General features: G+C 28.6%; 1 protein-coding gene across 2 annotated transcripts in view; it reads left to right on the top strand.

Moving 5' to 3' along the window:
* The first annotated feature begins 1,442 nt into the window (after positions 1 to 1,442).
* Positions 1,443 to 22,094, top strand: part of LOC109602533 (5-hydroxytryptamine receptor 7-like) — a 152,976-nt gene continuing 132,324 nt past the window's right edge. For both annotated transcript variants that reach the window (XM_049968102.1, XM_049968099.1), the window contains exon 1: positions 1,443 to 1,586. The gene's annotated coding sequence lies outside the window, so the exon portion shown is untranslated. The remainder of the gene's footprint in view (positions 1,587 to 22,094) is intronic.

Below are 22,094 nucleotides of genomic sequence, written 5' to 3'. Positions count from 1 at the left end.
TAAATGGTGGTTTGCATCTTATTTTCAATTACTTGATTTAAGTCTGTAATTATCAAAATTGATTAGTTGTTAAGTAGATTTATTTAGGTTTCTCTTTATGAAATACGAGACGAGATAAGCGGATTTTAAAAGTTAATTTATTATTGAAGTCCATATTGATTCATTTCATGAGGGATTTTTTAAATTCTCCCATTGTCACGGTTCTTTAATTAATATTTTAAACGGGAAAATAACTAAATCCCATTTACTAATTAAAGGATTTGCCACGATTTATGTACATTTAATTTACAAAATGAGATTTAGAACATTGAAATAATTGTATCATTATTTGAACGTTAAATATTTAAGCGACTAGTTTCGTAGTTTCACAGTTTCGCAGTTGGTACAAATTAGGAAATTCGTTCATTGTTTGAAACAGTTTGTTTCAGAAATTCTGTGTATGTTTCGGCGTCTGTTTGTTAGTTTAAGCCGAAACGAAAATATTAATTTTAAAAATTAATTCGCCACATTAAAACGCGGCTTAAAACCCCACAAAATTAGAAAATAATTGTTTGAAAACGTCCGACTAGAATGGGGTAATTATCCCGTCGGGGCACTGGCAACTACTAATTATTATAATCATTATTCACAGACGAGCCCAAAATTGAATTACACACAACTCGAAATTACGCGTTCCGCATCTTTTGTGTCGTCTTACACAATAACTTGTTTTCCACGTAGTTTTCAATTTCGCAAATTAACAATTTAAAATGCAAATCGAAACCGTTAAAAATTTCGCGGTCGGATTAGTTTGTCGTCTGTTGTTTCACTTAATCATTCTTCGAGTTTGAATCACGGCAAAAAATCCCTTTTGTTTGCACAATAAGATTTAAATGATTATTAATGAGTTCTGTTCATTTTTGGGGGAATAAATTGGCTGTTACTTTTTCTTAGTGGGTTATCAATATTTATGGCCGTATTAATTTATTAATTTTTATCTCAATCTTGGAATTTACAAGAAAGTAATTTTTTAAATTACAACCCCCAAAGTAACGGAAGAAAAAACATAACCGATCGTTAATGTAAATTTTCAATTTTTTGCAGAATATTAACATTGTCCTCCGATTTTTTTCTCCAGTACCGCCACAAATCCACTTGAAAAACGACTCTCGAATATTAAACATCGCTTTGTGGCGCGGATCTTGTGCGTGTGCCAGTGTGAAATTAACAATGGGACCCTCGAAACCCGTGACTTCCTCCACTGAAAACAACCCCTTGTCAGCAAAAACGGGCGGCGAACAAACAAAAATTAGAAGAAAGCCCCGGAAATGTTGAAGGCAAAAGTGTTCACCACGATTTGGTGATGAATGCCCGCGGTTGTTTAGGTGCGGGATCGACGTGTGGAGCGTCGCGGCGCCAGTCGACGCCGACACTTCGCACCGAACGGACGGAACGCACGATTCCACACATTCTATAGACGGGGTGAATTGCGACGCGCACTAATTTGAATTCTCTTCGGGGAAGTTGAGGGTAGTTTTTCTATTGGATTTTGTGGTGACTTTTTGTGCATGGTATTTTAAACGTTTTTTGCCTGTTTTGTTGACAAGGTAAGGAATTCAATTGTTTCAGAAAAAAATCTTTTCTGTTTAAAGTTTTTATAAATTAAAATAATGTATTATTCTATTATTTTATTTTTTATTATACTATATATTATTATTATTTAGTAGACTGGGTTTTATTATGTTTATTATTGTGATATTATATTAAATTAATTTTACAAAATATAATTAATTAATAATTACTTCATTGAAAATTTTAAAAATATTTATAAGTAATTGAAGCTACCATATGCTATACTGTAAAACTATGAAAATATAAAACTTTGAAATTATAATACGAAACTATGAAATAATAAAACTATGAAACTAAACTATGAAACTATGAAACTATGAAACTATGAAACTATGAAACTATGAAACTATGCAACTATGAAACTATGAAACTATGAAACTATGAAACTATGAAACTATGAAACTATGAAACTATGAAACTATGAAACTATGAAACTATGAAACTATGAAACTATGCAACTATGAAACTATGAAACTATGAAACTATGAAACTATGAAACTATGAAACTATGAAACTATGAAACTATGAAACTATGAAACTATGAAACTATGAAACTATGAAACTATGAAACTATGAAACTATGAAACTATGAAACTATGAAACTATGAAACTATGAAACTATGAAACTATGAAACTATGAAACTATGAAAATATGAAACTATGAAACTATGAAACTATGAAACTATGAAACTATGAAACTATGAAACTATGAAACTATGAAACTATGAAACTATGAAACTATGAAACTATGAAACTATGAAACTTGAAACTATGTAACTGTGAAATTATCATACTATGAACTGTGCACTATGAACAACTGTGAACTATGAACTATGAACTATGAAGAACGAACTACAAACTACGAACTACGAACTACGAACTGCGAACTGCGAACAACGAACAACGAACTATGAAACTATGAACTATGAACTATGAACTATGAACTATGAACTATGAACTATGAACTATGAACTATGAACTATGAACTATGAACTATGAACTATGAACTATGAACTATGAACTATGAACTACGAACTAGGATCTATGAACTATGAACTATGAACTATGAACTATGAACTATGAACTATGAACTATGAACTATGAACTATGAACTATGAACTATGAACTATGAACTATGAACTATGAACTATGAACTATGAACTATGAACTATGAACTATGAACTATGAACTATGAACTATGAACTATGAACTATGAACTATGAACTATGAACTATGAACTATGAACTATGAACTATGAACTATGAACCATGAATCATGAACTATGAACTATGAATAACGAACTACGAACTAGGAACTTTGAACTACGAACTACAAACTACGAACTACATGGACTATGGACTATGAACCATGAACCATGAACCATGAACCATGAACCATGAACCATGAACGATGAACTATGAACTATGAACTATGAAGTATGAAGTATGAACTATGAACTATGAACTATGAACTATGAACTATGAACCATGAACCATGAATCATGAACTATGAACTATGAATAACGAACTACGAACTAGGAACTTTGAACTACGAACTACAAACTACGAACTACAAACTACGAACTAGGAACTGTGAGATATGAACTATGAACTACGAGCTATGAAATCATGAGCTGTGGTCTATGAAACTATGAAACCATGAACGATGAAACTATGAACTATGAAACTATGAAACTATGAAACTATGAAACTATGAAACTATGAAACTATGAAACTATGAAACTATGAAACTATGAAACTATGAAACTATGAAACTATGAAACTATGAAACTATGAAACTATGAAACTATGAAACTATGAAACTATGAAACTATGAAACTATGAAACTATGAAACTATGAAACTATGAAACTATGAAACTATGAAACTATGAAACTATGAAACTATGAAACTATGAAACTATGAAACTATGAAACTATGAAACTATGAAACTATGAAACTATGAAACTATGAAACTATGAAACTATGAAACTATGAAACTATGAAACTATGAAACTATGAAACTATGAAACTATGAAACTATGAAACTATGAAACTATGAAACTATGAAACTATGAAACTATGAAACTAAACTATGAAACTATGAAACTATGAAACTATGAAACTATGAAACCATGAAACCATGAAACCATGAAACCATGAAACTATGAAACTATGAAACTATGAAACTATGAAACTATGAAACTATGAAACTAAACTATGAAACTATGACACTATAAAACAATGAAACTATGACACTATGAAACTTGAAACTATGAAACTATGTAACTGTGAAATTATCATACTATGAACTGTGCACTATGAACAACTGTGAACTATGAACTATGAAGAACGAACTACAAACTACGAACTACGAACTACGAACTACGAACTGCGAACTGCGAACTGCGAACAACGAACAACGAACAACGAACAACGAACTATGAAACTATGAACTATGAACTATGAACTATGAACTATGAACTATGAACTATGAACTATGAAGTATGAACTACGAACTACGAAGTACGAAGTACGAACTATGAACCATGAACTATGAACTGAACTAAGAACTATGAATTATGAACTATGAACTATGAACTATGAACTATGAACTATGAACTATGAACTATGAACTATGAACTATGAACTATGAACTATGAACTATGAACTATGAACTATGAACTATGAACTATGAACTATGAACTATGAACTATGAACTATGAACTATGAACTATGAACTATGAACTATGAACTATGAACTATGAACTATGAACTATGAACTATGAACTATGAACTATGAACTATGAACTATGAACTATGAACTATGAACTATGAACTATGAACTATGAACTATGAACTATGAACTATGAACTATGAACTATGAACTATGAACTATGAACTATGAACTATGAACTATGAACTATGAACTATGAACTATGAACTATGAACTATGAACTATGAACTATGAACTATGAACTATGAACTATGAACTATGAACTATGCACTATGGACTATGAACCATGAACCATGAACCATGAACCATGAACCATGAACCATGAACCATGAACCATGAACTATGAACTATGAACTATGAACTATGAACTATGAACTATGAAGTATGAAGTATGAAGTATGAACTATGAACTATGAACTATGAACTATGAACCATGAACCATGAATCATGAACTATGAACTATGAATAACGAACTACGAACTAGGAACTTTGAACTACGAACTACAAACTACGAACTACAAACTACGAACTAGGAACTGTAAGATATGAACTATGAACTACGAGCTATGAAATCATGAGCTGTGGTCTATGAAACTATGAAACCATGAACGATGAAACTATGAACTATGAAACTATGAAACTATGAAACTATGAAACTATGAAACTATGAAACTATGAAACTATGAAACTATGAAACTATGAAACTATGAAACTATGAAACTATGAAACTATGAAACTATGAAACTATGAAACTATGAAACTATGAAACTATGAAACTATGAAACTATGAAACTATGAAACTATGAAACTATGAAACTATGAAACTATGAAACTATGAAACTATGAAACTATGAAACTATGAAACTACGAAAATTCAAAACTATGTAACTGAACAACGAAATTATGAAACTTTGAAATAATAGAACAATGAAATATGAAACTACGAAACTACGAAAATTCAAAACTATGTAACTGAACAACGAAATTATGAAACTCTGAAATAATAGAACAATGAAATATGAAACTTCGAAACGACAAAGTAATAAACTCATGAATTTGTTTAGGGAAATGAAAATAAATAAATAAAATGTTTATTTGAAGCGTTACATTATAAATTGTGTTATTTCAATTAATTTTGGCCATAACAATTCGATATAAAATATACACATATTTATTGATTTAATTTGGAGATTATTTATTAGTTGAAAAATATTTACTATATAAAATTGTCTATATATTTTGGTACTCAAATAAAATGTAGAAATAAATATGAAACGTTACATAAATATTTAAAAATATTAATATAAAATCGTTTATTTTGTTGCAATATGTCAATTCAAAATTATGTCGACTCATTATATACATGATAATTAAAAATTAATTTGGCCTAATTGAAATACTTTTTGTAATTATCCACCGATAATAAATTACGCATATTAATTTTATATAAAATTAATTATTCATGTCACATTTAAAAGTCAATTATTGCCGCTTTGAGGGGCCTTTAAAGGCTAATTAATTCAAAAATATTGTTCATTAAAAGGAATGAAATTAAGTAAACGCTCCAGAAAAAAAGTACTTTCCGTTCCGCTTATTTACCTAATAAAATTTTTAACAGTCACATTCAGTCCGAACATTGTTAATTTGTCACCGGCCCGATTTTTTCCGAGGGAAAAGTTCCAACGTAACGCGAGTCTTCCAACTTTAGGCGTTTTAATTGTCCCATTCAAACGTCTTTAAATAGCGTTACAAAACAAAAGAAAATCCGCAAGGAAGGACATTTCTTCGCGCCGATGAGGATTTAATCCTGCCAGATGAACTTTGCGCTTTAATATTTTGCGCGTCGAGATTAATATAACCCCCCGTTAACTTATTGTTGCGCACTAAGCTGGTTAAGAATAACTCGTCACGTTTTTATTGAACCGAAATGATTTGTACGTAATTAAATTTTCTGATCGTGTCGACGTCGGACATTACGATACAATGAACTTTACGGTGAAAATTGCGGTGCACGCGATCCTGTTTTGCCTTGCATTCTCCCCTATTTTTTCCTTTATTTGTTTTTTAATCCTTGCACCTAGATAAGAGCGTTGTGGAGTGTTATTTTATTCGGCGCGAAGCCGTTACCGTTTAGCAAATCGGCTAATGCGAAAATACGAAAATAACATGTTTTCGGTGGTTGCGTGAAATATTGTTCGACGTTCTGAATATAACGCATATTTGCGTTATGCGATTCATAAAGCACATAAACATTGTCCGAATATAAAACATCTGGCGACCTCGCAGCATCCGCCGTTTTGACAATGTAATAGGATAATTTGAATTTGGAATCTGACTTCTTGAAATTAATTTTCAAACTTAAATTAAATTTGTCGAGGCGGTTTTTTTCGTAAAAAATATTCCGATAGGTTCGCACAAAAGTATGTCAAATGTTCGTCAACGCTTTAATATTATTTAAGTTTTAAACGTGTAGCTTTAAAGTAAAATAACTTTCTTCAATGTGTTGCACAAGCAAATTGATGCCACGAGAAAAATTTATGGGTTTATGGAACGGTCCACTTCTGTTTTAACTTCAATAGCAAAATAAGTTTTAGAGTAAACATTGTAAAATCCTGCATAAATTAAACTAAATTGCATTAACAAAAGTTATTACCATCACCAGATTCCTTGGGAAATTAATGAAACAAAAATAATTAAAATAAATAAAAAACTTAATGTCTGCTACACCTTTTCAATTAGTATATGATCGATCCCCCTTGCTCTACGGACAGCTTCCATCATTCTCTGCATACTCAAAATTATTGAACCAATAAAATTTGCCTTTCTTCTCTAAATTTTGAGGTTGGTGATTTAGTATAAATTTGTCCTTGAAGGCGATACGTGTACATTGGGATTGCAGTCTGGTGAACTCGGAGGACACAACATCTGAGTAATGTCGTAACTTTATAACGCCAAATTTATCGTCGAGCATTCAAAGTTTCTCGGTTTAACACTGTTAAAAAACTACCTAAAGCAACAGTTGGAGCCTTGTTTGCCTTCTGATATCTCTCACCACGTTTACACCATGTCCAAATGATGCGAACAATTCGATGAACCTTGTTTAACAAAAGATGTCGAAAATGTCTTCTGGACCAATTTCATGCAACTTTCTTCTGTTGGTAGACGGACATACACTCTGCACGAAGTCTGAACGTAGAGAATATGCTATTTTATGTCGCAGAAATAATCAGATAACTATAAAGTCTTCTGATCGTAGCAAAATTAGTCGCACTTCGAAAAGTGATTATAACTTTTTATTTAATAAATATATAGAAATGAAATTTTGATCATTTATGGCCAACACCCGTATAAAAATAATTTAATAATAAATTTGACATAATATAATCATAGTAAAGGGCATAACTAAAATGGAAATTTGGGCTAATATTCAAATTTGTGTAGCTTTATAAAATGCCGAAAAGTTAAAAATACCCCTATATTTAACATTACATTTACATTCTCGGGTTCCAGATTTCTTATGTGTCGCCTTAGAATGTCCCAAAAATGCTCCATCGGATTCATATCGGGATTATTCGATGGCTATTCCAAAACCCCCATATTATGCTCTTTAAAGAAATTTTGAACAACTCTGACAGTGTGTGGTCTTGTATTCTCTTGTTGTAAAATTTGGTCCATATTGATTTATGAAAGGTATCACGATAGGTTGCAAAATATCAACAATGTATCACCTGGCCGTCAAGTAACCGTGAAGGACGTAAGGAACTTCACGTTGGTTTGAAATTATACTGCTCCATTACAGATACTTCTACAAAAGCTCTTCTCTCAGTCACAGTCACACACATTTGATCTTAGACAAAAACGAGTCTATTCAGAAGCATTTTATGATAAATTTCATTATTTTAGTTTTTCTACAGATATTAAAAAAATAAAAAAATTTTTTGTAATATTAAAATGTATTGTGTTGTGTAAATAATGCGTACAAGATTATACATGGTTATTTAAAAAAATATCTGTTTACATTTTAAATATTGATACCTTTTTCATTGTGACTAATTTAGTTACCAACCACCACCATGTCGTATATTGGCATTATCTACACTAGTACTACATTTTGTGAGACATTAAACATTTGAAATATTTTACTCCGATCGATAGTTGGGGTATTTTATGTAGCTGAACAACAAATAAATTAAGAATCTACTCACACATCCAATCATACAACCATCAAGATCCCAGAAGACCTTTCTAAGTATTCTTCTACCAGGATTACCACTTTCAACTTATTGTCAAGACTAAATAATTGTCATAAACAACAGAAGGTTCATTTGTGGTGCTTTTATGGGGAGAATTGGCAATTATCAAACGCATGAATTTGTTATCATCTGTTAATTTAAGTGGAATCTATTTGTACAACTTTTTGATGAAATTCATTGGATGGAGTATCTTTCAATGGATGTTTGCAGTTTAATGACTAACACGAGGATTTTGATTGAGATATTGCTTAATGATTCCATTGATACACGCTTGAGGCAGGCGCTTAGGCTAGGCTCGTCCGACACCTTCACTTAACTTCTCCAAATTCATTGCGAAAGCAAGTTGCCTTTTCTGTGGCTTTAATTAGGAGAAAATATCATTAATAGAGGAACATGAGAAAATAAAATCTGTAGTGTAATTCAATTCTTCGACAGACAACAAATGTTTTAAACCCCATGTAATGTTTCAAAAATAATGTAAATTTTGAAGTATGGTCTAAATTTCTTAAATTTTTAAATATAAACGACAAATTTTTGAAAAAAATATTTTTTTATAATATCTTTAATAATTCTCTGGATATCTTAATGAAATTTGATACAGTTACCATGCTTATGTATAAAATTTTCTTATTTCTCCCCTGTTATGTTCGTACAGGATTCAAATTAAATATTTTTAAACGCCTATATGATACGCCTCAATTTCTCTCGTAATAAAAATTATTTTTATATTTCTCGATCACTTTTGTGCAAATTTGATAGAGATCAAATCATCTTTGTAGTGACAAAGATGCCTTTTCACTTCCTCTTATAATAAGAATGTTAAAAGTCAGGTAATATATTTGAAAAAGAAGAAATAAATTGTATGATTTACAAAAAAGTCTTCCTAGATTGTTCAAAATTTGATTGATTTTCTGACGTGTTAAAATATGATAAAAAAACGAATTTCTTCTTCGAATTTATTACTTTGCTACTAAATTTTATTAAAATATCTTAAGTTTACCTTTTATCTTAAAATGTACTCAAGAATTGCCCTTTTAAATTTTTACCTTACATTTAAAACACTGTAGAAATGGATGAGAAAATAAAAAGTGAGTCTACAACGCAGATTGTGTAAATAACTCCGACTTCTCCTCCGGGTCATCATTAGTAATTTGTAAGAGTTTGGCAACTTTATTTATAATGAAAAAATAAATAAAGCATAATTAGAAAAAAGTATACAAAATTTATAAATAATATTTACAATTTAATTCAAATATGTTATGTAATATGTAAAAACGTAATTTTTTTCCGGTACATAATAAAATAAACAATAAATCAGCAGCAAACGTTCAACGAAAAATATTATATGTTAAAAAACAACAATTAATTAAATACTTAACAAAAAATAACAATAAACAAACAAAAATAATTGATGAAAATAATATAAATCACGAAACAAAATTTAATTAATGTTTTCAACGATTCAAATTGTCGGAAATAGAAATATGTTATTTAGAATAAAAGCAATTAAAATAAAATTTTATCTATCCAAAAAAATAAATAAATAAACAAAAACATGTTTTATTTATACCATTAAACAAAAACGTATTCGCATATTTTAAACTAATAAACTCTTCAAATGCCTCAGTAAAGCTAAAAAAAAATAATATTAATATTTATTAAATGTTAAGGATTAAAGATAATCTGAAGTTCGTATTTAATCCGGCCGTTTCTTTTAATCTCGACGTACTAATTAAACTTTGATAACACTCCGGTAAAGATTACTTGAAGCTTTTATTTTACATTTTTAATCGATAATCCAATTTTGTATCAAAGCGCTTTTAATAAATTGTTTTGTAAAATTCAATTTACTAAAACATTTTAAAAATGTTAATTGGCGGCTTAATTAAAAACATTACGGTGGTACATTTTATGAAGTGCTAGAAATTTAATTTTTGCATTCATCCAAATTATACGTTTAATTGCCGTGTTTACGGCAAAAACTTTAAAAGTAATCGAGTTGAACTGAAAAATGTCCATATCAGTTTATTGGAGGCAAATTGTTGTGCCTTAATTTTATCAATTTGAAATAATTATTTTATATTCCACATACTAAATTTCCAACACTGGAACATTTCTTTTTTTTTTTCATTACAAATTATTTGTATTATTTGCTTGGCAAATTTTGCTACGTAAACCCGATTGTTTTTTAATTAAAATTTGTTTGATGTACATTCCCACAACATCAAAATGCTTCAATATTTATTTAACAACATCAAAGAAATATATTTAGTTATTACTGTCACAATACATAAAATAAACTGGAAGTTGGACAAATAAAACCAATTTAAATATTTTTATTAAATACTGAATAGGTATAATGAAAAAAAGTTAATAAATACATTTTCATGTTGTCTTAGGTTAAAGCTTACAAAGAATAAAATGGAATGACAAAGAGAAACATTTAATAAAGCGTATATCGAATTTCTAAAAGACAATTTTATTATGAAACACGAAATAAGAAGAGAGTTATTATTGTACCCAACAGTAACAGTTTATATCCCCCAAATCAAATTATAATCCCACCAATAAATTATTTATTAATAATATTGTCCCAGGATAGTTTTAATGAATAGTGTAGTTTTATTGTTACCATATTGATACACTTATCTGCCGTTTATTTACACATTAAACAAACCTCAATGTAAATATATTAAAGCGTAAAATATCGATCCCGCAAATCAATTGATTTCGTTCAATTTAGAAAAAGTTAAATAGCCAACGTACCAACTAAATCCTACCCCTGAATTATTGCACTCTAAATCAAACTGTTCAATTAATAACCGTACGTTTTTAAAAGATAAATCACCGACTTTATACCGTTTCCACAACAAAACGTAAACGGGGGATTTATTTGCGGGTCCACGAATATAAATTGAATTCAAAGACTTCACGTGTGTCTTTTGTGTATCAAATTGCGATGCCGTACGAGGAAAAATTGCCACCAACCTGTTTCTGTTTGTGATCCTCCGGTTTAGATGTTACCAATTAACGGGATTAGGGAAAATTTGCGGGCAGGCATTTCTTAACGAAATTATCGGAGCTTGATTCCTTTGAACTGACGGTTTAATTAATTTTTAGTCGGTGGTTCAAGTATCAGGTGAGTTTAGGTGATTAATTTTATGGGGGATTATGGTTCGTAATGGTGGTAACAATTTAATATGATAAGATTCATACAAAGTCGAAAATTTGAGTCAAATTGCAAGTGATCAAACGTAATAGACGCAATAACTTCGCAAGTTTGAGAACATGAACATAAAACGGGGACATGAATGTAATGCGGAGTTTATGGACTCGTAAATCCAACAGAAAATTTCAAGCTAAATTTCATTTTAATAGTGTTATGATCAGTATTAATGCGACCAAACTGTTGGATTTACTGGCGACTTTTCAAATTGAATAGTGTGAATTTATTGTCGGCACATTATTTCTTGGTGTTGAGGCTCGTAAACTTTACCAAAACATGTACAAAGTTGTAAATGCGTGACGTTAACATGTGTAATTGCAAAAAGGTTTCAGTTAATTAATTAATTGTTGTAGACTTGTACTTACAAGCTTAATCAGTTTTGGTTCCATTAAACAGTGGAAAGTTTAGTATACTCCTGAGATAGAAAATAGAACATACGTATATTTAGTATTTAAATTTCATTAATTTTTGAGAATAGAGAGTAATGCTAAAATACTGATATAACTTTAATTTTAAATATGATGATTTAGACATTATATATAATCAAGTGGTCAATAATGTTTAATCGATGATAAGACCGGAGATTTACTTTCGAATGTCGAAAACACCCCAAAGTAATCCTCGACATATAAAGTTGACCATTATTTTTTTGGAAAACTGAATCTTGAAAGGTCCTAATATAACACGTCAAATATAGTTGATAATCATAACTCGTATAGACAAAAAATTGTGGATTACATCATGTTAGCTTCTGACCAATGTAAGGATTTCATCAGTGAAGACGACCTCATCCATTCCATATCTTAAAACTGACGACTTCTACACCACTCCAAGTTGTGACGATGTTACAATGTCAGATGTAACACAATCTGGGGATCATAAGACAAGCACAAAAGGCGATAAACACTTAACATTGAAAGAAATCTTCCTTCTTTTGTAAACCACTAATTGTCAATTGTAATGGTGACTACAAAGAGGTCTTAGTGCTAATGTTCAATGGGCGCTCTTGACGATCGTTTGTCGCACGTCATTCACAATCTTCCTCTGTAATAATTCCAGGCAGTGCTTCGACTCCTGTTCATCCGATTGGCAAAATTTACAAACGCCTCTTGGCTCTTTTAAGCTAATAATTCACCCTCTATCAAACTCACTTAAATGATTAAAATTTGGACGCCTTCATACTAACATTTGAACTGAATGAAAGGATCCTTTAACCACAACAAAGTGAAGGGAAATCAATCCTGATCTGTGTTTAGATTAGATAAATTTAATGCTCAAGTGTAGCACGAAAACTCTTTTATAACCAATTTCAAAATACAGGGTGTTTCTAAAATAGGTGGCCAAAATTTGATAAATAGAACACATCCAATAATGAAAAAAATCATGTTTCTCCTGAAGTTAATGCAGCCACATTAATTTATATTTCAAACCAAACCATAACCAAAATTTTCCGACTTTAAAAAATTAGTTTCTAGATACCTTTAAAAATGCTCTACAAAGATGAGTTCATAATTTTCAGTCCCATATGTAAAAATCATATCTCACCATTACTTGATCGTACAGAAAATTTCTATTTACATTTTTTGTACCAAAAAGGTATTTTACAATTTTTTCATACCCCTTGTCGGAGTTTTAAGACTAACAATAATTTCTTATTTACTTCTAAATTTTTAAACTCGTAGATAAGTAAATATTATAAAATGTGCAACATATATCTTTGTAAGACATTAAATATTCGTATTCCAATCACAATACGTACTGATTTTAATAGTTTTTTAATAAATATTTTCAATTTTTCATTAAATCATGAATTTTGAAAATGTTCATAAAAAATTAAGTTTTGATAGAATAACAATTTCTAAGTTGTCTTTTGTTCCGAAATATATATCTTTTTAATCAATTTTTCCTCTATTTATTTAGGTTTGGTGGGTAGGCCCTTATGGCCAGCCCCACACTACTCAGCACTCGGTGCTGAGTGTGCGTAAAAGCATTCCCCCACTTTAAAAAAAGAAAAATTTCCTCTATTTAGTATTAGGATTTAATATTTTTCAGCAGGTTTATAATTGAATATTGAATTTGAGAATTTAGTTTTAAATATTGAAGGTCTGTATTTTTTTCTGTGTTTCTTCTTAATATATATGTTATTTATATTGTACGTCATTAGTTGTGTCTTCTTGTATATAACTATAACCAAATAATTAACAACTGAATTTAATATATTTATTTTATTTTTTTTATATTGATATAACATATTTAATGATATTTCTTAAATAAAAATTTTTATTTTTTATGAAATAGATAATGAATTATCTCCATCCATAATTAGTTAAGAGTTTCTCCTTTTTTTGCCCTATTTTCTAGACTATTAAATATTTTCTAAAACTATTAAGTTTTTTATATTATTTACCCAATTTAGAGGAAGAAAGATAACCTTGATCAATTTTAACTATTATAGCCATTTAATCTTTAAAATGATGTTCATACAATAGAAAACCAAGTAGGTATGCTAAGTTACTTTTGATTAGTTTTGATAATTAAAAAATGAGAAAAACATTTATTACATCTTTTTATTAAATTAATTAACATAATTTTCATACACATTTTTCATAAAATGTATTTTCAGTTCTTTGATGTCATTGTTCTCATTATTAAGTAGCATCGGATTAAGGTCTGGTGACCTTGGAGGCCAATTTATAGGACGGCCAAACCATAGATTTAGAAAATTTTGTTGACTGACAACATTATCGATTAAAATAAGAAGGAGCACTGTCATGAATATATCAAAGATAATGTCTTCTGTCGCGTGGTATATTTGCAGCCCATGTATTAGTTTATGACAAACGTAACTGTTTAACGTAAACGCTCATTGGAGAAAAAGCCTTTGTGTTTACAGTAGTACTTTCATGACATTTGCCCAGAGTTAATAAATTATCGACATATTTAGAATTTGAGTATATTATTTCAGTGGTATCTGCTTACAAATACAAATAGAAACATAAATATATGGAAATCAGTTTAACTTTCTTCAAAAAATAAATCAAGAGTATCTTTTTTTCTAAACTGTGCAAAAATATATAAAAAAACTTGGTACTTTAAAAAAATATTAATGAGGTAAAAAATATGGCGACAAAAACAGGAGAGCACTCCGGAATCTACCCTCTGGACCAAAATTTACAGGAACATGAGAAAATTTTTGTAATTTAAATTTGATGAGTTGTATTTTCTTTAGGAGAAACTTCAGCTTCAGGAAAAAAATATTTATATTTTCCTTAATATTGCACTTGTGTACCTGGTCACAAATTTGAAGTACTTATTATTTTTTTAACTCAGATTGTGATTTGTCAGATTAGACCATGATGTTATATTTTCTAAGAGTATGTATATTAACTTAAGTGGGAAGAATCCACGAAATTCCTTTTAGTAATTCAGCCATTAATCTGGACCAGTACTTTAACTTTAATGTGGTTACATGGAATAATAAATTTTCCTAAAATGCACTACAATATACGCAACTAGGTTTAACCTAGTTTAAATTAAATTCTCCCCTATTATTCACATTTAATAAAACTTCCTCATAATAATAATTAAATCGTGTTTAATTAACGCAAGACATGACAACTAATTAAACGGGATTAATTAAAGAAATTTTCTCAAACAAATTGTGAATTATGCAAATCCCCATAAAAATTTGCATTCGGTCTGCGCATTTCATAAATTAAAAGTTAAATTGCAATTTAAAATCGTCACACTCCCCGAAAGATTAGACCAGACTGGGTCAGAAGACGCCCTTATTTTTCTCCAACTTCCTTCTCCACCGAAATCGTACACATGTCGCAAGACGGGAAAGGATAAATGCAAAGGGAAATATGTATTCGATGAGAAATTCGAACGGAATAAACGTGCCAGTTAGGTAAATATCGGACGAAACGCGACCCGACGTGTCGGGAATTTCAACACTACTTAATGCGAATAAAACGCGAACGAAGAACGGCAGGCTTATTGTCGACGATATTTACGGTGGAGCTTTCCGTCCGACACCCCGTCAATTCGCACTTCTAATGATTATTTCGAATATCGATTCGATGGTGTGGCAATTTAAGACCGACCCGGCTGTAATTGCTGTTTACGGAAACAATATCCGAAAGTTTTACGGAGATTAGCCGCATCTGGTGTCGAGAGTTAAGATGTTAAACTCCCGAATTTTTTGCAATGAGTTTCGTGTTCGAATGGCAAGCAGAAATTCGGAGACAATCGAAAATGGGTCGGATGTCGAGCTTCGATGTCCGCATTAATGACCGCAATTCTTCTTGCGGAACAATGGCACAAATATTTCCGGCAATTTATTTCGTTTCGTGGTTTTCTGGATACAAAAGAACAACAACCAATTTATCTGAATGGACATATTTCATCAAGAAATATACATAGGGTGTCTCAAATTGATTAATTTTGACTGTTATGAGTACTTCCAGACAAAATAATAGAAAACTGACATAAGTGTCCAAACAAAAGGTCATATTTAGCACTTTTCGAAACAGTATCATTAACTATAAACACGTTTTAGAAATACTTTTTTACATAATATAAAATAGTTACCTGAAAAAAATATACCTCCTTGATGGTAATTTATGTATGTTTTTAAAAAACAAATTATTCACTCCCAATCTGTTGGGCTAATATTTTATGTAGATTTTTGGAGACATTTAGTATTTAGTATTACTATTTAGTAGTATACTCAACTAAAACCGTGGACTTCATAAGTAGGAGTAACTGTATAAATAATCAAAACATTTCTTGTTATGTATGTGGCGAATACACTTTGAAAGAAAGTAGAAAACCCTTTTTTATTATCTAGCATACTTTGGCGTTCATTCGGGAGACCAGTATAAATCTCAAGCTTCACATTTCGTATGTTAAACAAAAGTTTAACTTTTGTGACTGTGAAAGATGGGAAAAAACTGGTCTCGTAAATAGTAGGTTTAATAGTAATCGTAGATATAAATGAACAAATCATAATCTATAATTCAGAGTAATTTATACTGCTTCTGGAGTATCTTTCAACAGTTTTCCTGCGCTAACGGAAAATAATACAGAGAGATCTATGAAGATATGAAGAATACGATAATAACTCAACGACCTCATAAAATACCCGAACCTCTCAAAGGAGTCTCTTGAATTACTTGAATACAGATTAGAGGAACTGAATCTACCTTAACAATGTACTAATATTATATTATATCATAAAAGGATCTTGCTGTCCAATTTAAGATAGATTAAGTAAACTTTATACCCGAAAGTTGGAAAACAAATTATGAGATAAATAATATACATATTTTAACATATTAAAATAAATATTTAATTATGTTTTTAATTAGTCATCGGAGTGAATGGAAACAAAAATGACAACAAGAGTACATAAGGTAAAAAATAAAACAATAAATATTACCAGTCTCAAAAAGTGATATATTAATAATATTTTTGACAAATATGTAATTAGAAATTTACCATAGTTACCGAAAAAATACTATTTTTCCAATAATTTTAAGAAAATATAATTTAAAGTTATATACTCTTAGAAAGTTTGTCTTAAAACTGAAATTTTAAAGAAATGATAAATTTCAATTGGATACGAAAAAGTAGAACATATTATCTCGAATTTCAAAGAGGTAAGTAATTTGTCCAAAAAAAGTAAATAAATATAAAGGTATTATACTTTGTCGAAATATGGAATTTGTCACTTTTCGTAAATATTTCATTGGTTTTCTAAAGACGTTAAATTCATAAAATTATGACGTTAAAGTTATCACAAATTAGAAATTTTTAAAAACTGTTCTTTCTCTAAGATTTAAAAAAATATCAATTATGAATTTCGATTTTTTAATTTACTAATTAAATTTAAATTGAATTGAATTGAATTGAATTGAATTGAATTGAATTGAATTGAATTGAATTGAATTGAATTGAATTGAATTGAATTGAATTGAATTGAATTGAATTGAATTGAATTGAATTGAATTGAATTGAATTGAATTGAATTGAATTGAATTGAATTGAATTGAATTGAATTGAATTGAATTGAATTGAATTGAATTGAATTGAATTGAATTGAATTGAATTGAATTGAATTGAATTGAATTGAATTGAATTGAATTGAATTGAATTGAATTGAATTGAATTGAATTGAATTGAATTGAATTGAATTGAATTGAATTGAATTGAATTGAATTGAATTGAATTGAATTGAATTGAATTGAATTGAATTGAATTGAATTGAATTGAATTGAATTGAATTGAATTGAATTGAATTGAATTGAATTGAATTGAATTGAATTGAATTGAATTGAATTGAATTGAATTGAATTGAATTGAATTGAATTGAATTGAATTGAATTGAATTGAATTGAATTGAATTGAATTGAATTGAATTGAATTGAATTGAATTGAATTGAATTGAATTGAATTGAATTGAATTGAATTGAATTGAATTGAATTGAATTGAATTGAATTGAATTGAATTGAATTGAATTGAATTGAATTGAATTGAATTGAATTGAATTGAATTGAATTGAATTGAATTGAATTGAATTGAATTGAATTGAATTGAATTGAATTGAATTGAATTGAATTGAATTGAATTGAATTGAATTGAATTGAATTGAATTGAATTGAATTGAATTGAATTGAATTGAATTGAATTGAATTGAATTGAATTGAATTGAATTGAATTGAATTGAATTGAATTGAATTGAATTGAATTGAATTGAATTGAATTGAATTGAATTGAATTGAATTGAATTGAATTGAATTGAATTGAATTGAATTGAATTGAATTGAATTGAATTGAATTGAATTGAATTGAATTGAATTGAATTGAATTGAATTGAATTGAATTGAATTGAATTGAATTGAATTGAATTAATAAAATTTCAGTTTATAAAAACTTTATTTAGGTTAGCTTAGTTTAAGTTAGGTTTTTATTTATTGTTGTTAAAAATAAAAATTTTTAATTCATACATTATATGATATTGTTTATTTAAAAATATCGTTCATCGAAAAAGCTGTTCATTAAAAAAAATTAGAAGTTATTATTTGATATTTACTTTTTTTAAGTTATTAATATTTGAAAATATTATTATTGTTAAAATATTTACAAATTTGAAAAAAAGCCAAAAAGTTTCAAGGCAAAAGCTCAAAAAACAGTTTTTTTAATATTAATTAAATATAATATAGTAAATAAAATTAATAATAAAATAAATAAAATAAATAAAATAAATAAAATAAATAAAATAAATAAATAACAATCGTTAATTTTTTTTTAAGAAATTTTTTAATCTTTTTTACTCGATTAAAACATTCTTTAATGTGCTTTTTTCGATTTTTTATAGCCAAAAATAGGCGGAGCCACTACTCCCATAATTAAATTACCAACTCACTAAATTATACTAAATAAATAAATAAATTCTATTACTTTTTGGAAGTCTATCAATAATAATAAAATATAAAATAATAAATAATAATTATAATGTTTACAATTTTTAAAGAAAAGAATTTTTTAATAGATTGTTTTAAATAAACATTCTTAATTTGTTGCCACCATTCTACAGTGAAACATTGTTCACTATGTATATTTCATTAACTAAATTCAATTCAGTACCCACACTAAAGTAAGTAAACAATAATACAACGCAAGGAAATTTCTTAATTCATGAGAGTACTCCATCAGCAGTAACGTCGAATTCACCCGCATAAAAACGAAGCACGAAGTCCTACGATAATAATTTCTGCTCGCTCACTTGAAAAAGTTGTTGATGGAAATTCACGGCAGTCTTGTAAGAGTTTCTCGAACATATCGAGTTTCAATGCAGTTCTCGCGCTTTTATTTTTGAAACTGTGTGGAGAACTTAACGGAATAATTCGGAAATAAAGAAATACCGTCCGGGGAGTAGTCCCCTTTACTCGCCAGTTAAAACTTTCCTTTGTTTCAATAAGTCGTCGTCTATCATTTGAAAAAAGTACGTATTAATTTGTAGCAATTTATTTTAACAATAGTCCGGATTAAAATTGCCGCTGCCAAAATAACTTTTTAATAAAATTCCCGAAGTTTTCGTGCTTCTTTTCCGTGTAATTTAAAACGTGAAACTTTTTTACAGTACATAAATTAAATAAGTTATTTGAAGTTGCGAACTCTCATATTTCGTAGTGGGACAAAAAAAAAACACGTTTCGTTCCAACTCACAATCGAAAGACAAACATGGACACGAGTACCGAAAAAAAAAGCAATTACCGCTTTTGCGACGATTGTCCCCTGAATACAAATAGTGATTTATTTAATTGGAACTATTCGTTTGTAATGCTACCTTCGTTTTTAATCGGGATTAAACCGATTTTTTCAAATTCCGAGAATTGGTGGGTGTATTAATTATCGAGTTTTACACGCCCAATTGGTTATTTATTAGATTAGCAGGTGGACTAACAATATCGCACTGGAAATGACATGTGAACGTGACTAATCGATTTATTTTGCACATCATAATTTATGGCGTTCATTTTTCTAATCCATTAAAAAGAACTGTTGCTGTTTTACGTTACTTTAAAAATTGTTTCCGCACACAAAAAATACTAATAGCAACAGTGCTGTAATTGTTGCATTTAACAGAATTTATTATCCTGTGCATCCGCAACAAAGTAAACCGGAGTCTTTTCAGATTAATGGCATAATTACCGAAAGGATTCCTGCAAAGCACATTCTCAGTTGATTAATGGACTTAACAGTTCATTTCTTTCTCTGTAACGTAAAACTTTACATACACATTAATTAAATAATTAACTGGGTGTTTTACGTGAATGATTAATAAGGACTTGAAGGGAAACTTGACCTGAAGTTTATTTCATTCATGGGTCATGTTTTGACATTGTTTTAGGGCTTTAACCACAACAAGAAATGTGCAAATTCATATACTGGTCCAACAAGGGTTAATTTTGTAATGATCTTATAATTACAATGAATTTCACTGGAAATTGGTTCATAAAGTTTTACTTTTATGTTCTTACGTTACTGCTGTTGTTTGCAAGAGTATTTTTCATAACACGCAAAGTTCAATAAACATAATGATGATTATTTAATTATCTTATAAAACTCGATATGAAATTAATGAATATAAAAACAGAAAAATATTTAATTTTTCCAACTTTTCTATATATTATTCATTAATTGCTATTTTTTCAGATTTACTAATAGATAAAAATTTCTCCCTTTCTTTGTAACATAAACATTTATATACACAGTAGTTAAATTATTAAATTGAGTTTTTTAATCTAATTGGCATACATTTCATAAATAATAATATTGTGTATTATCTTATCCAACACAAATGAAATTAAGTAAGCTATTAATTAATCGTATATTTATAAATCTCAGTATTTTTTTATTTGTTGTCTGTGTTTTAATAGAAGAAACATTTTCTCTCGTTGTTTGTCACATAAAAACTTCAATACTCATTAGTTAAATATCTAACAGTGTTTTTGTTAATATTACTAAATTATTGACAAGTGGATTTAATATAAATAATGATCACAATATTATTTGTGCTGTTTGACTGAAATTGAGTGAGGAGTTAATAATATATTGATCAATTTCAATATTTTTTACTTGTTGCATCAGTTTTCACTTGTTTAGAATATGATTGACAAGAGAATTTAATAAAAATATCTTGTGTGACACATTAATACAAAAATATGTAAATTTAAATAATTTTTTATTTGCTGTCTCAGTTTTCAGTTTCAAAAACCTTTGATGATTGACTTGTAGATTTAACAAAAATAATGGTAATTATATTACGTATTATATAGTCTGAATTAAGTTAATTAACCAATTTATAAATATATTGAGAAATTTCAATATATTTTACTTGCCACAATTTTCACTTGTTTAGCATATGACAAATAGATTTAATAAAATTGTGAATGGTAATATTATATACTCTCTTGTATAACTTAAATGAAATTAATTGGCGAGTTAATAAATAATATATAGACAATTTTTTTATTTGTTGTCTTAGTAGATAGTAGATTAAATTTAACAAAAATAATAGAAATTATATTATGAATTGTATTATTAGTTTGAATTAAGTAACCAATTTATAAAAATAATATTGACAAATTTCATATATATATTTTTTTATTTATCTTTATAGAAATTATATTATGTATCATTTGGTCTTAATTAAATTAAATTAAGTAACCAATTTATAAAAAATTATATTGACAAATTTC

This window comes from Aethina tumida, chromosome 5 (assembly GCF_024364675.1).
Source record: "Aethina tumida isolate Nest 87 chromosome 5, icAetTumi1.1, whole genome shotgun sequence".
Lineage (NCBI taxonomy): Eukaryota > Metazoa > Arthropoda > Insecta > Coleoptera > Nitidulidae > Aethina > Aethina tumida.
Note: the sequence above shows the minus strand (reverse complement) of the source record. Positions and strands in the feature narration are given on the sequence as shown.